The 12063-nt window shown below is 39.8% G+C and overlaps 1 protein-coding gene across 6 annotated transcripts in view; it reads right to left on the minus strand.

Moving 5' to 3' along the window:
- The window catches only part of TC2N (tandem C2 domains, nuclear), a 48766-nt gene extending 38326 nt beyond the window's left edge, over positions 1 to 10440 (minus strand). For 2 of the 6 annotated variants that reach the window (XM_032623779.1, XM_032623784.1), the window contains exon 1: positions 7438 to 7568. The gene's annotated coding sequence lies outside the window, so the exon portion shown is untranslated. Of the gene's footprint in view, positions 1 to 7437; positions 7592 to 7760; positions 7916 to 10128 lie in introns of those variants that run through there. The other 4 variants (XM_032623780.1, XM_032623782.1, XM_032623781.1 and 1 more) reach the window with 4 other exon arrangements.
- Positions 10441 to 12063: the final 1623 nt, after the last annotated feature.

Raw genomic sequence — 12063 nt, forward strand, 5'->3', positions numbered from 1 at the left:
AAAAGAAAAATAACACAATTTAAAAAGGATTTGAACAGACACTTCTCCAAGTGGCAAAAAAAGTACATAAAGTACATAAAAACATATTCAAAACCATTAATCATTAAGGAAATGCAAATTAAAACTACAATGAGATAATACTACACACTTATTAGAAATGATGAAATTGCAAAGGCTGACCATTCCAAGTGTTTACAAGCATGTAGAGTAAGTAGAACTCTCATATTCAACTGGTGGGAATATAAAATAGTTTGGTAGTTTAAGTTAAACATACACCTACCCTATGATCCAGACATTTCATTCCTAGGTATTTACTCAAGAAAAAAGAAATCTTATGTCCATACAAAGACTGGTGCATTAGTGTTCATAGCAACTCTATTTGCAAAAGCCAAAAACCAGAAACTATCAAATGTCCATCAACAGGTGAATAAACAAATTGTGGTATACCTGAATAACCAATCTGTGATTAGTGTCTTTCCACCTGTACTGGTAGATTTTCCAGTATTAAAAAATTCTCATTCATTATCTCTTTAAATATTGCTTTTGCCCATTCTCTATTTCTTTTCTTTCAGGAACTCCACTTACTAGACTTTCTCACTATAACTTCTCATTCTGATCATTCTAATTTTCATGTATCTTAATCTCTTTTATATTTTCCATTTCTGTATCTTTGAGCTGTATTCTGAATGATTTATTCTGATCTATATTCCAGTTAATTCATTCTCTCTTGGGGTTTGCCTAACTGCCTTATCTGTGGTTAAACTTAACAAATGAGTTTTGAGTTTTTATTACTGCATTTTTCATTAATAGAAATTACATTCAGTTCCTCTTTTCAACCAGCTTTGTACCTCTGTCACTTTTCAGACTCCTGCTCCCTGCATATATTTTCAAACGTGCCTTTTCCTTACTTAAATAGAGCCCATCATGGTTATTTTAATAATAACTAGTAATTACAATACATAAGCCTTTGCAAGTTTTCTTCTAAATGTCTATTGTTTCTGCTGATTCTTGTTCAGGTTGTCTTATTTCCACGTGCACTTGGTTATCTTTGAAAAATAATCCATTGACCTCAAACCTTTACTGGTAGGACTTTTTTTAAGCCAAAGATGAAAGCGTACTACTACAGAGAATATTTGCATTTGTTTACTATATCATTTTAAATTCATGCCTTGACATATAACCCAATTTAAAAATGAGCAAAGGATGCAAACAGACATTCCCCCCCCCAAAAAAATAGACAATTGGCCAATAAAGACATGAAAAGGTGCTCAACAGCATCAGTTATTAGGGAAATACAAATCAAAACCTCAATGAGATACCACTCCACACACAGTAGGATAGCTATAATCAAAAAGACAGACAAAAATAAATGTTGATGAGGATGGAGAAACTAGAACCCTCATACATTGCTGGTAGGAATGAAAACTGGTGTAGCTGCTTTGGAAAACAGTCTGGCAGTTCCTCAAAACAAACAAAGAATTACCATATGACCCAGCGATTCCATTTGTAGGTAAATGGAGAATGAAAATATATTTTCTATGAAAATGAAAAATACATTTCCATACAAAAACTTGTATGCAAAAAAAAAACAACTTGTATGCAAATGTTCAGAGCAGCATTATTCGTAATAGCCAAAAAGTGGATATAACCATCAACTAAGGAATGGGAAAGCAAAACGTGGTATTAACCATACAATGGAATATTATTCAGCCATCAAAAAGAATGAAGTACTGATTCATGGTAAACATGAATAATCCTTGAAAAGATTATGCCAAGTGAAATAAGACACAAAAGACATATTGTATGATTTCATTCATATGAAATGCCCAAAATAAGCAAATCATACAGACAAAAGTAGATTAGGGTTTGCCAGGGGTTGAGGGAAAAAGGGGAAATGGGGAATGACTGTTAATGGGTATAAGATTTTTTTCTGGGGGTAATAAAAATGTTCTGGAATTAGACAGTGCTGATGGTTGTACAACTTTGTGAACATATGAAAACCCACTGAATTATACACTCTCAAGGGTGAATTTTATGGCATATGAATTCTATCTAAAGAAAAAAAGATTTTTTAAAATTCTCATCTTGAAATTTTTTTAGACCACCAAGGTGATGTGTACTTCCCTCATGATCTGGTAGTTACCACTGCCCAAGGACAGGTTTTTTTCCCTTCTGCTTTACTTGCCCTCAAGACAATTTTCCTTGCAGATCCTTGAAGGAGGTTGAGTTTTCATCCTTTCCACGACATCAAAGACCTTTGGGATCCCAGAATTATGGGCAGAAAGTCTCTTGTTAGCTAACCTTGAATGAGCCCTGGGCTGACTTCTAATTATACCTCCGGTCCTACAAATCTACCAAATTCTTATTCAAATCCAATCAAGTTCCCTCAGTTTAGCAAATACCCTCAAAGCAAATAAGACTTAAGGGCTCCTATGGTCTCTCAGATTTTCATCTTTCTCTTAGATTTTGACATATTAAATCCTAAGTACCTTAAAAAAATTTTTTAATACAGCTATTCTTTTTTTAAATACAGCTATATTCAGTGTCAAGGTTTTTCCAAATGTCTTAACTATATTCCAAAAGTGCAAATCCAATATTTACTTTTCAAGTTGAAGTTAACTCTAGTGAGTTAGGACAGGATTTGCAAAAACTAAAGACAGCCTGATATAATCCACAATAAAGTCGCTTTAGAAGTACTTGTGACCTCGGATGAATACAGTAGATATTTAAGACTTAGATTAACATACTCCTGTATACTAAGATGAAAAGTTTACTTTAGAAAAAAATTAAGCTTTAATTTGAGTTTTAAAAGAAGCATGGGTGGGTGACCTGTCTCTTAGGTATGGAGGCTCTTTTACAACTAAAGTAAAAGTAAGACTGCAGCAAGGATACACAGAGACCAAAGAAAGAACAGCCCAGAAACATATGAATATATGTATGAAAACTTGACATATGATACTTAGAGATTACTGAGAGGAAAAACAGAATATTCAATAAACTATGCTGAGAAAAACTGACAACCTATATGGAAAAAAAAATGAAAATGGATCCCCACTTCACACCACACAAAAATCAATTTCATATGGACTAAGGACACAAATATGAAAGGCAACATTTTAAAGCTTTTAGAAGAAAATATATAGAAGAGACTATATCTTTATATCTTTAGAAGAGACTATATCTGTATGACCTCAGGGAAGGGAAAGATTTGTTAAACAAGATGTCAAAAGGACGAACCATAAGGAAAAGGCTGACATATTCAACTACATTAAACTACAGAATGGGTCTATCAAAAACCACTGTAAAGAAAGTGAAAGACAAGCTACTTACTGGGAAAAAGATATTTGTCACATGCATAATTGACAAGGGATTAGCACCCAGAAATAAATAAATAAAATTATATATATATATTCTAGAAATCAATTTCAAAAAAGACAAAAAAATTAAGAACGGGCAAAAAACATAAACAGCCACCCCACTGAATAGGGACTATGAAAGGTTCAACATCATCAGTAATTAAAGAAATGTAAATTAAACCCTACCATTTCTCATCTACCAGATTGTTGAAAAGGAAAAAATTCAGATAATTACAAATGTACAAGTGTCTCAAATGTTGTTGAGAAAGTGAACAAAGTGAACACTTAATACGCTGCTTGTGAGAGTATAAACTGGTACAACCACTTTACAAAGCAATTCAGCATTATCTAGCAAAACTGAAGATCCACAACTCTACTCCTAGGCAAAAAAACACAGGAAATTCTTGCAAATGGACACAGAAACACAGATTGGACAGTAATAACAAAACAGCTTTCAATAGCAAAAAGTAAAATTAAATTTAAAAAAGGAAGACTGAAAACACCCTAAATATCCATTAACAGGAGGATGGATAAACAGCTGTAAATTCATATAACAGAATAGCAAAAAAAGCAAATGAACTATAACACAGCAACACAGATGAATCTCATAAATATAATTTGTGCACCCAAAAAGCCATGGAATAAACAAAACTAAACACTACATTACTTATGAATACCTATGTATGTAGTAAAACTCTACAGAAAATCAAGGAACATGGAAAGAGAAAGACACAATCAGGGAGAAAGATACAATTAGGGCTTCAAAAATATTATGTATTATTTCTAACGCATGATATAGGTACCGGGCATTTATTTTACTTGTATTCTCTAAATCTGTAGATGTGTCAAAAGTACTATTCTGCACATATGAATTTTTCACTTAAAAATTAAGCAAACACAGTAACAACCTAAATGGGAAAAGAATTTGAATAAGAATAGATACATGTATAACTGAATCACTGAAACTATCACAATATTGTTAATCAACTATACTCCAATATAAAATAAAAAGTTAAAAAAAATAAATTTAAAAAAATTAAAAATTAAGCAAATACATGTCATGGTAGAAAATATGAAAAATATATAAAACTATATGAAGAAAATTATCAATAACCCCATCATCCTGAGATAACTATAATATTTAAAAGAAATAAATACACTTAAATGGTATGTCTTCTTCTACTCTGTATTTTGTTTTAGTTTGGTTTTGGTTTTGGCCTCAGCCGTGCAGCATCTTAGTTCCCAGACCAGGGATCGAACCCATGCCCCTTGTAGTGGAAGCATGGAGTCCTAACCACTGGACCGCCAGGGAATTCATATTTTACTCTCTATTTTTACTTACTCTTTTTTTTTTTTACAGCTTTATTGAGGTACTGACTTACAGTGAATTGCTCATATTTAAAATATACAATTACATGAGTCAGACACATGTATACAGTGGTGAAAGCATCTTCACAATCAAGAAAACTAATATACCAATGAATACATCCACCATCCCTAAAAGTTTCATCACACCCCCTTTGAATCCATCCCCCTTTTCTTTCCCTTGCCACTCCCTCCCCCCTCAGGTAACCACTTATCTGTTTTCTGTTACTTTAGTTTGCAGTTTCTAGAATTTTTTCAGGTATAGTCTGGGCATAATTTATTTGTATGTTTCACTTTTGTACATACTGCTACCAATTTACACTTTTACCAGCAGAGTACAGGAGTTCTAGTTGTTCCACATCCTTATCAACACTTGTTTACTTTTCCATTTTTAGCCATTCTTTTCATATCCTAAGGAACATACACATAAAACTACTGCCTGAACAACAACAACAAAAATTAAACTCTCAATGAAGACTGGAGTGAAACTCGTAAAGAAATTTTCATCTAAGAGCATTTTCTTTTAAATGCATAATAATAATTGAAGCAAAGGCCCTAACTGATGTATGCCTCATGGATTCTAATTTAGCCAAAATGTGTGATACCTACGTAAGATTTTTAGAAGAGTCATTGAGATACACATTAGAAAAATCACATGACAAAAGTAGGCTGGAAGTATCTAAGTACTGGAACTCAGGAGAAATACACTCCAACAGTTTGTTAACGTGTGACTTTGACACTGATAAAATCACCTGAACCCCAAGGACCAAAATACCACTAAAATGGTGTTCATGATTTGAATTGGGGAGATTAAACACTTATAGTTCTAGTCAATATGCGCAGCAACTTGCTGTCAGCTTCCATGCTGGGTGATGCGCTTTAACATAAAAGTATTCTATTGGCCTTATATTCTTTCCAATCTGACTATAAACTCCCCTATCACTCTACCACCCTATCACTCCTTCAAATCTTTGTGTCTCAAAATAAGGATTCTACGCTATCTTTATTTCTTCATCCTCTATTTACTCCTCAAAGCCCTTCAAATTTGGCTTCCATCCTTATCATTTTACTTAGATTATGTTTGTTGAGTTCAATGACATACTCCTAACTACCAAAACCAATAGGCACTTTATCAGCCCCAATCTTCCTGATTCCTCTGACTCATCTGACCCTAAAATAGATTTCTATCCTTATGAAAACTCTTCCGTCTCCCGGCTTCTAGGACACCACTGTCTGTTAGTTTGCTTCCTTCTTTCCTGAATGTTTGTTCCGCCTTGGTCTCCTTGGCTGTCTCTACCCGTCCCTTAAGTCCTGGTGTTTTCCATCCTTGGTGTTCCTCTCTTCTTACTCTACTTACTGGAAAGTTTTCTTCCACTCTCACAAGATTAACTATCACAAATCCATGGGTGGTTCCAACATTCAGAAAATCCCGCTATCAACATATCTAACTGCCAACTAGGCAGCTCAGCCAGAGGCCCTACAAGAACGACAAACTCATTTTTTCTCAACCTGAATTAGCACCTCAATTTGTTAGTTTTTATTTGTGAATACACAATTATAACTCAAGTGGAGCCAATAAAATACAAGAGGAACTTAAAATTTTTCCTTCTTCAAGGGTTAAAAAAAAAAGCCAATTTTTATGAAGGCTTTTTCCTCCAGTTATGAAGACACTCAAAGTCATTAGCAAAAACTATAAAATACAAAATATATGATAAAAATCCAAATCTCCTCGAATCCCAGCTCTCAAAGGCAAGCAATATAAATCTCTCCTTCCAGAAACAGCAATTTTTAGCCATGATAAAGTTCCATATCGAAATATTAAATTGGTAAGTAGGCGGTGGTGCTGCTATTAACTCAATATTTCCAGGCTATTTATAACAGTATCAATCAGGGGAAACACCTCTAATAACTGCCTACCTGGAGTGAGAATCAGTATATTTTAAATACGAAAGCAATCCTTTTACATGCTGTATTTTAAGCACTCTAAAGGAATCAATGTTTTTGGCTTGGCATCTATCTTGCCTATACCTACACGTCCACCTGTGTGCGACATACCCATGATTCATGCACAGTACTTCCTTGATTTAAAGAAAACCATAGTAAAGGAAGAAGAAGGAAAAAGAAATTGGAGGAGATACATACAAACCAAATCTAAAAACCTAGCTGGGTAGATGAATTCATGTTTTGCAAAAACCAAAACAAAGTGATGTTTACCACCCCTTCGCCGCTTCAAAAAGTTTCAGAAACTTCACAGATAAAAACCATCCGCTAACCGGTTCTCATCAGACTCTTCAGGCAAAGGAAATGCGTTCGCTTTCCTCTTAACCCAGAGGCCAGAGCCCACCTGGGTCCGGCGGTCGCAAGCGCGCGCTCAGGGCGGGGAGCACGGCGCGCGGCCGGCCCCGCCGTGGCTGGGGTCTCCCCTCCGTCCGGCCCGGGGGTCCCAACGAGCGGACCGGTGAACCCAGCGGACCTGCAGCCCACCGTGCTCCCACAGAGCGAGTCCCTGCCCTCCCGGCCTCGGATATCGCGGCTGTCGAGGGGCCCCAAACCTCCCTCAGGCCTCCGGATAGCAGGCGTCGCTGAGGAGACTCGGCCCCGCGAGGCCGGGGGCGACGAGGCTACTGCCGTCCACGAGTCCCAACGGGAGGGCAGGCAAGCGGCCGCTCGAGGCCCGCGCCACGCTGCTCGCCCGGGGAAGCACCCGCGACCCTACCTGAGCCCCCCAACCCCGGCTCTCTCCCGCGTCGTGTCCCCGGGGTCTCCACGCGCCGCTCTCGAGGAGCCGCCGCCTCACACAACGTTGAGGCGGCCAGTTACCTGCTCGAGGCAGTCGGCGTTCTGGCGTTGCCGCCCGCGGGAACCGCGATTCGGTCACCTCGCGTGGCCGCGCCCCGAGGCCCCGCCCCCTCTCCAGGTTTCCCTCCCCGCCCCCCCAGGTCCGCTCGCCAGATCTGCCCCGCCCTCCCCAGGTCCGCCCCACCCGTCGGGAGGCGCAAACCGAGGGGCGGGACGGGGAAGGGCCGCCAGTCAGTGTACCTGAGCGCCAGGCGCGCCTGCGCCCTCGGCTCCTCGCCTCTCCCAGCCGCAATTCTCGGGTGCGCCCTCTGGAAAGGAATAAAATGAAGCCAGGCAGAGTTTGGAGTGTGTTGAGCGATCATACGGGATTATACGGGAGATAAAAGATAGGGGTATAGTGGGAAAGCAAGTGACCTGATGAACCTCCTTGAATAGGGAAGGAAGGAGCAGTTTCTCTTGCCAGAAGATATTTCTGCACGCAGAGAAACTTCTTGGAAGCAGAGAAACTTTTCTTAGTTGTGTTACTGGTCTTTAGGGTTTACATCCTAATTATAAAGTCTATGAGAATCAGCTCGCAACTCTTCACTTTTGTGACTTTACATTTCCTACTGCTTTGCTAGCAGCAGGTACGTTGGAAGGAATCCCAAAGGTATCCACTACCTGCCCCACCCCCATTCTATGCTGGAATCCCCTCTGGCACCCTTGGCAAGGAGTTGACTGGCCCTTTTTTGCCTTCCTTGCTGGAAATCTCAACACTGTACTTGGAAAACTGTTGAGTGAATTCTTAGGCTATCTGTTGATGAATGGCTAAGCTTTGGAGAGCCTGCTGGATTGTAAATTGAAGGTGATAACTTTCTTCCTGGAGAGTAGTCTTTCCCAAAATGGGTTCTGTTAATCTCCAGGCCCTAGATGCTGGAGTGGGGGTTGGGATGGTTGTGGGGTGGAGAGGAGGCCTAGATCCCGAGAACAAATTAATCTGGGGAAAGAGGCACAATATAATTACTCCTTGAGTTGACAAGGCATTCAAGGCCTAAGAACTATGTTTTACTTTGTATCATCCTGAATTTCTCAAATTTACTGGACCTGAGGAGTGACAGAATATGCCACCCCAAAATATGCCACTTTGGCATAAAGATTATTTTCAGCTAAAGGCACTTGAGAATCAGATGGAAGAAGGACCTCTGATCTTCCTTTTTCTTCCCAAATGCAGGAGATGGAACTCCCAAGTGAACGATGTCCTCCCGCTACCCTGAGGAAAGAAACAGTCTCATCACCAGAGATGAGAGTCAAGGATGAGGGAAATCTATACAAACAAACTTTGTTAAACTAACCCTTATCTTCATAGCCACTTCTCCACTATTAACTGCCCTAGCCCAAGCCCCTTTGTTTTGTCCCATTTTCACTACTTACTACTTTGTCCAACTTAGTATGTGTTCGGCTCTGCTTCTTTGGTCTTCATTGACTTGTGGGTGCTCCCATGTACATGTAAAAAATCTTTATGCGTTGCTGCTGTTAATCTGTCTATGTCAATTTAATTCTCAGTTCCAGTCAGAACCCCTAAGAGGGTAAAGTTTTTGCCTCTCCTCGAGACCACACAACTCTCTTCTTGAGAAATGCCAGTTACCATCCTGGGGCCTTAATGTTTCAACTAACACACTTTGATAAACACTGCTTTAAGTCCTAGTATATTCACCTTCAATAATTTTTCACTCTATTACAAATGTTTGCAAAGTTCTGTACTGTTTACACAAAGCTTTCACATGAGTCATCTCATTTAAGCCTCACAACTGTGATGTAGTTGTTATTATCCTCATTTTACAGTTGAAAATATTGAGGCTCAAACAAACAGTGGTTACCCAAGTATAGAATCAACATTGACTCTGGACTTAAGACTCCAAGGCTTTAAAAATATATATTATATAAAGTATGTAGATAATGTACTTATTTAAGGGTCAAATGACTCTGTGATATATATATATATATATATATATATATATATATATATATGTTACCGAGTCCAAGCTCACTCTGTTCGCCACACGACAGGCCAATAAATCAGAGATGAGCTGTTGAGACAAGGAATACGACTTTATTCGGAAAGCCCGCAGACCGAGAAGATGGCAGTCTAAAGTCTCAAAATAACCATCTTACTGGGGTTTGGATGCCAGTTTCTTTTAAAGCACAGAGAGGGGAAGGAGATGAGGAAGTAAAGTAAAAGGGCCATAAGTTTTGCAAATATCCCCTGGAATGGCCAGCCTGGGGGAGGGGATGTGTTAATTTCTTCTTTCCTGTAGCCATCCACAGGTGGACAGGGTCCGGATGTTGCCCCTAGGCAGGCCATTATGTATAGACAGTATCCTTTTAGTGAACAAAAGCAGCGGAAAGCAAAGGTTAAAGTAAAAGAAACAGCTCCAACAGGTAGTCCGATTTGGCTCTTCCCTGTTACACACACACACACACACACACACACACACACACACACACACACACACACACACATATATACTTTCTCTCTCTCTCTCTCATTTGACCCTTAAGTACAGCACATCCTTGGTTAGAAACCTCTAGATTCCTGTATTATTTCTCCAGGGCAAGGACCTTTACCTACCTTTCACTCCCTGCAGCACCTGACATCACGGTGTAGGGCACAAAAGTGTCACTCGGATGTGCTGGATGAACAGAGTGAATGAACGCTCAATAGTCCTTATTGAACTGGACTGGGTGCTTGGTTCCCTGACTGAACAGCCTTAACAACCTCCTCACTGATGCAGAAGTCCCCAAACAAGAGCTTCCCAAATTGTTCCTAATTTTCTTCCATCTAAAAAGGCTTCTTGGACTTCCCTGGTGGAGCAGTGGTTAAGAATCCGCCTGCCAATGCAGGGGACACGGGTTCAAGCCCTGGTCCAGGAAGATCCCGCATGCCACGGAGCAAATAAGCCCGTGAGCTACAACTACTGAAGCGCGCGCACGTTGAGCCCGTGCTCCGCAACAAAGAGAAGCCACCGCGATGAGAAGCCCGCGGCACCGGCACCGCGATGAAGAGTAGTCCCCGCGGGCGGCAACCAGAGAAAGCACGCGCGCAGCAACGAAGACCCAACGCAGCCAAAAATAAATAAATAAATTTATATTAAAAAAAGGATCCAGACAAAAAGGAGCCCATAAATAAATAAATAAATATTTAAAAATAAAAAGGCTTCTTAGAAGAATCTACTCTGCTGACAGATATAGTTCTTTGAAAACAATGAAACCACTTCCTTTGTTTTCTTCGAAACGTCCCTCCTTCCTGTTCCACTTTCAGAGGCAAGGCTACATTGATACGAATGGAGGATGTTGTACACCTTTCTTTGTGCCCTTGTGTTCCCTCTTCCCATAGAATGATGGTTGTTGCAACGTTCTGAGTGGGTTTTTGTTTGTTTATTGTTTGTTTTTTAATGTTAAACATTAGTGTTTTTAATGTTTAATGTCATTATTTGAGGCAGATCTAAGGAGAAAAAGAAATTTGGGTTGATGTGGGTAACACTGCTGCTTAGATTTTGCTGTGTGTATTATTTCATTTGATGGAGACAAATCACTTAATCCCTGTCCTAAATCCCTTTTCATTCTTCCTTCATGTAGTACAGTTTGTAAATGCTTTGTGACTTATCCAGCCCTACCTCTCCAGCCTCCCGTGCAACTACCCACCACCACACATTTTTGACCTTCTGAATTAATTGCAATTCCCAAAGGTGCCAAATTTGCACTACTGTTCTCTTTACCTCCATTTTATGTGTATCAACTGGCAAGTCCATGTTCATTCAGCTGCAGTATCACCTCTTCTGGAAGATGAAACTCCACAACACCCAGCCGAAAGTGAATGAGGTGCCCTTCCTCAGCATTCCTGCCATAATCCACCCATATCTCCATCATGGCACTTACTTAGTAACTGCGATTATTGGCTTTTTTTCCCTCTTTCTATTAAACTCATTTCATGTGAGTTACCAATAAACAGGAATTAGGACTTCCACCTGTTCTCTGAACACATACGATAGCCCCTGACATGTAGCAGCACTCAAATATTTGTTGAATGAACGAAAAACAAATCTTTAAAAGAATACGAATTCGGGCTTCCCTGGTGGCGCAGTGGTTGAGGGTCCGCCTGCCGATGCAGGGGACACGGGTTCGTGCCCCGGTCCGGGAAGATCTTACATGCCGCGGAGCGGCTGGGCCCGTGAGCCATAGCCGCTGAGCCTGCGCGTCCGGAGCCTGTGCTCCGCAACGGGAGAAGCCACAACAGTGAGAGGCCTGTGCAGCGCCAAAAAAAAAAAAAGAATACGAATTCCTAGAGTGCTTGTGAAATAATTTTACAAATATATATGGTCATATGAACACAGTGGGTGTGGCATACGGATTTCGGCTTCCCTCCAAATGATTGCCTTCTCATTTTCTGCCTTAGAAAAACAGAACAGCAGAAGCCTATACATAGTCATTCATTCATTCATTTATTCACTTGTTCAACAAAATTTTTGAGTGCCTGTAGTATATCAAGCACTTGCTCAGAGAGAAA

The sequence above is a fragment of the Phocoena sinus genome, chromosome 2, assembly GCF_008692025.1.
Source record: "Phocoena sinus isolate mPhoSin1 chromosome 2, mPhoSin1.pri, whole genome shotgun sequence".
Classification (NCBI taxonomy): Eukaryota; Metazoa; Chordata; class Mammalia; order Artiodactyla; family Phocoenidae; genus Phocoena; species Phocoena sinus.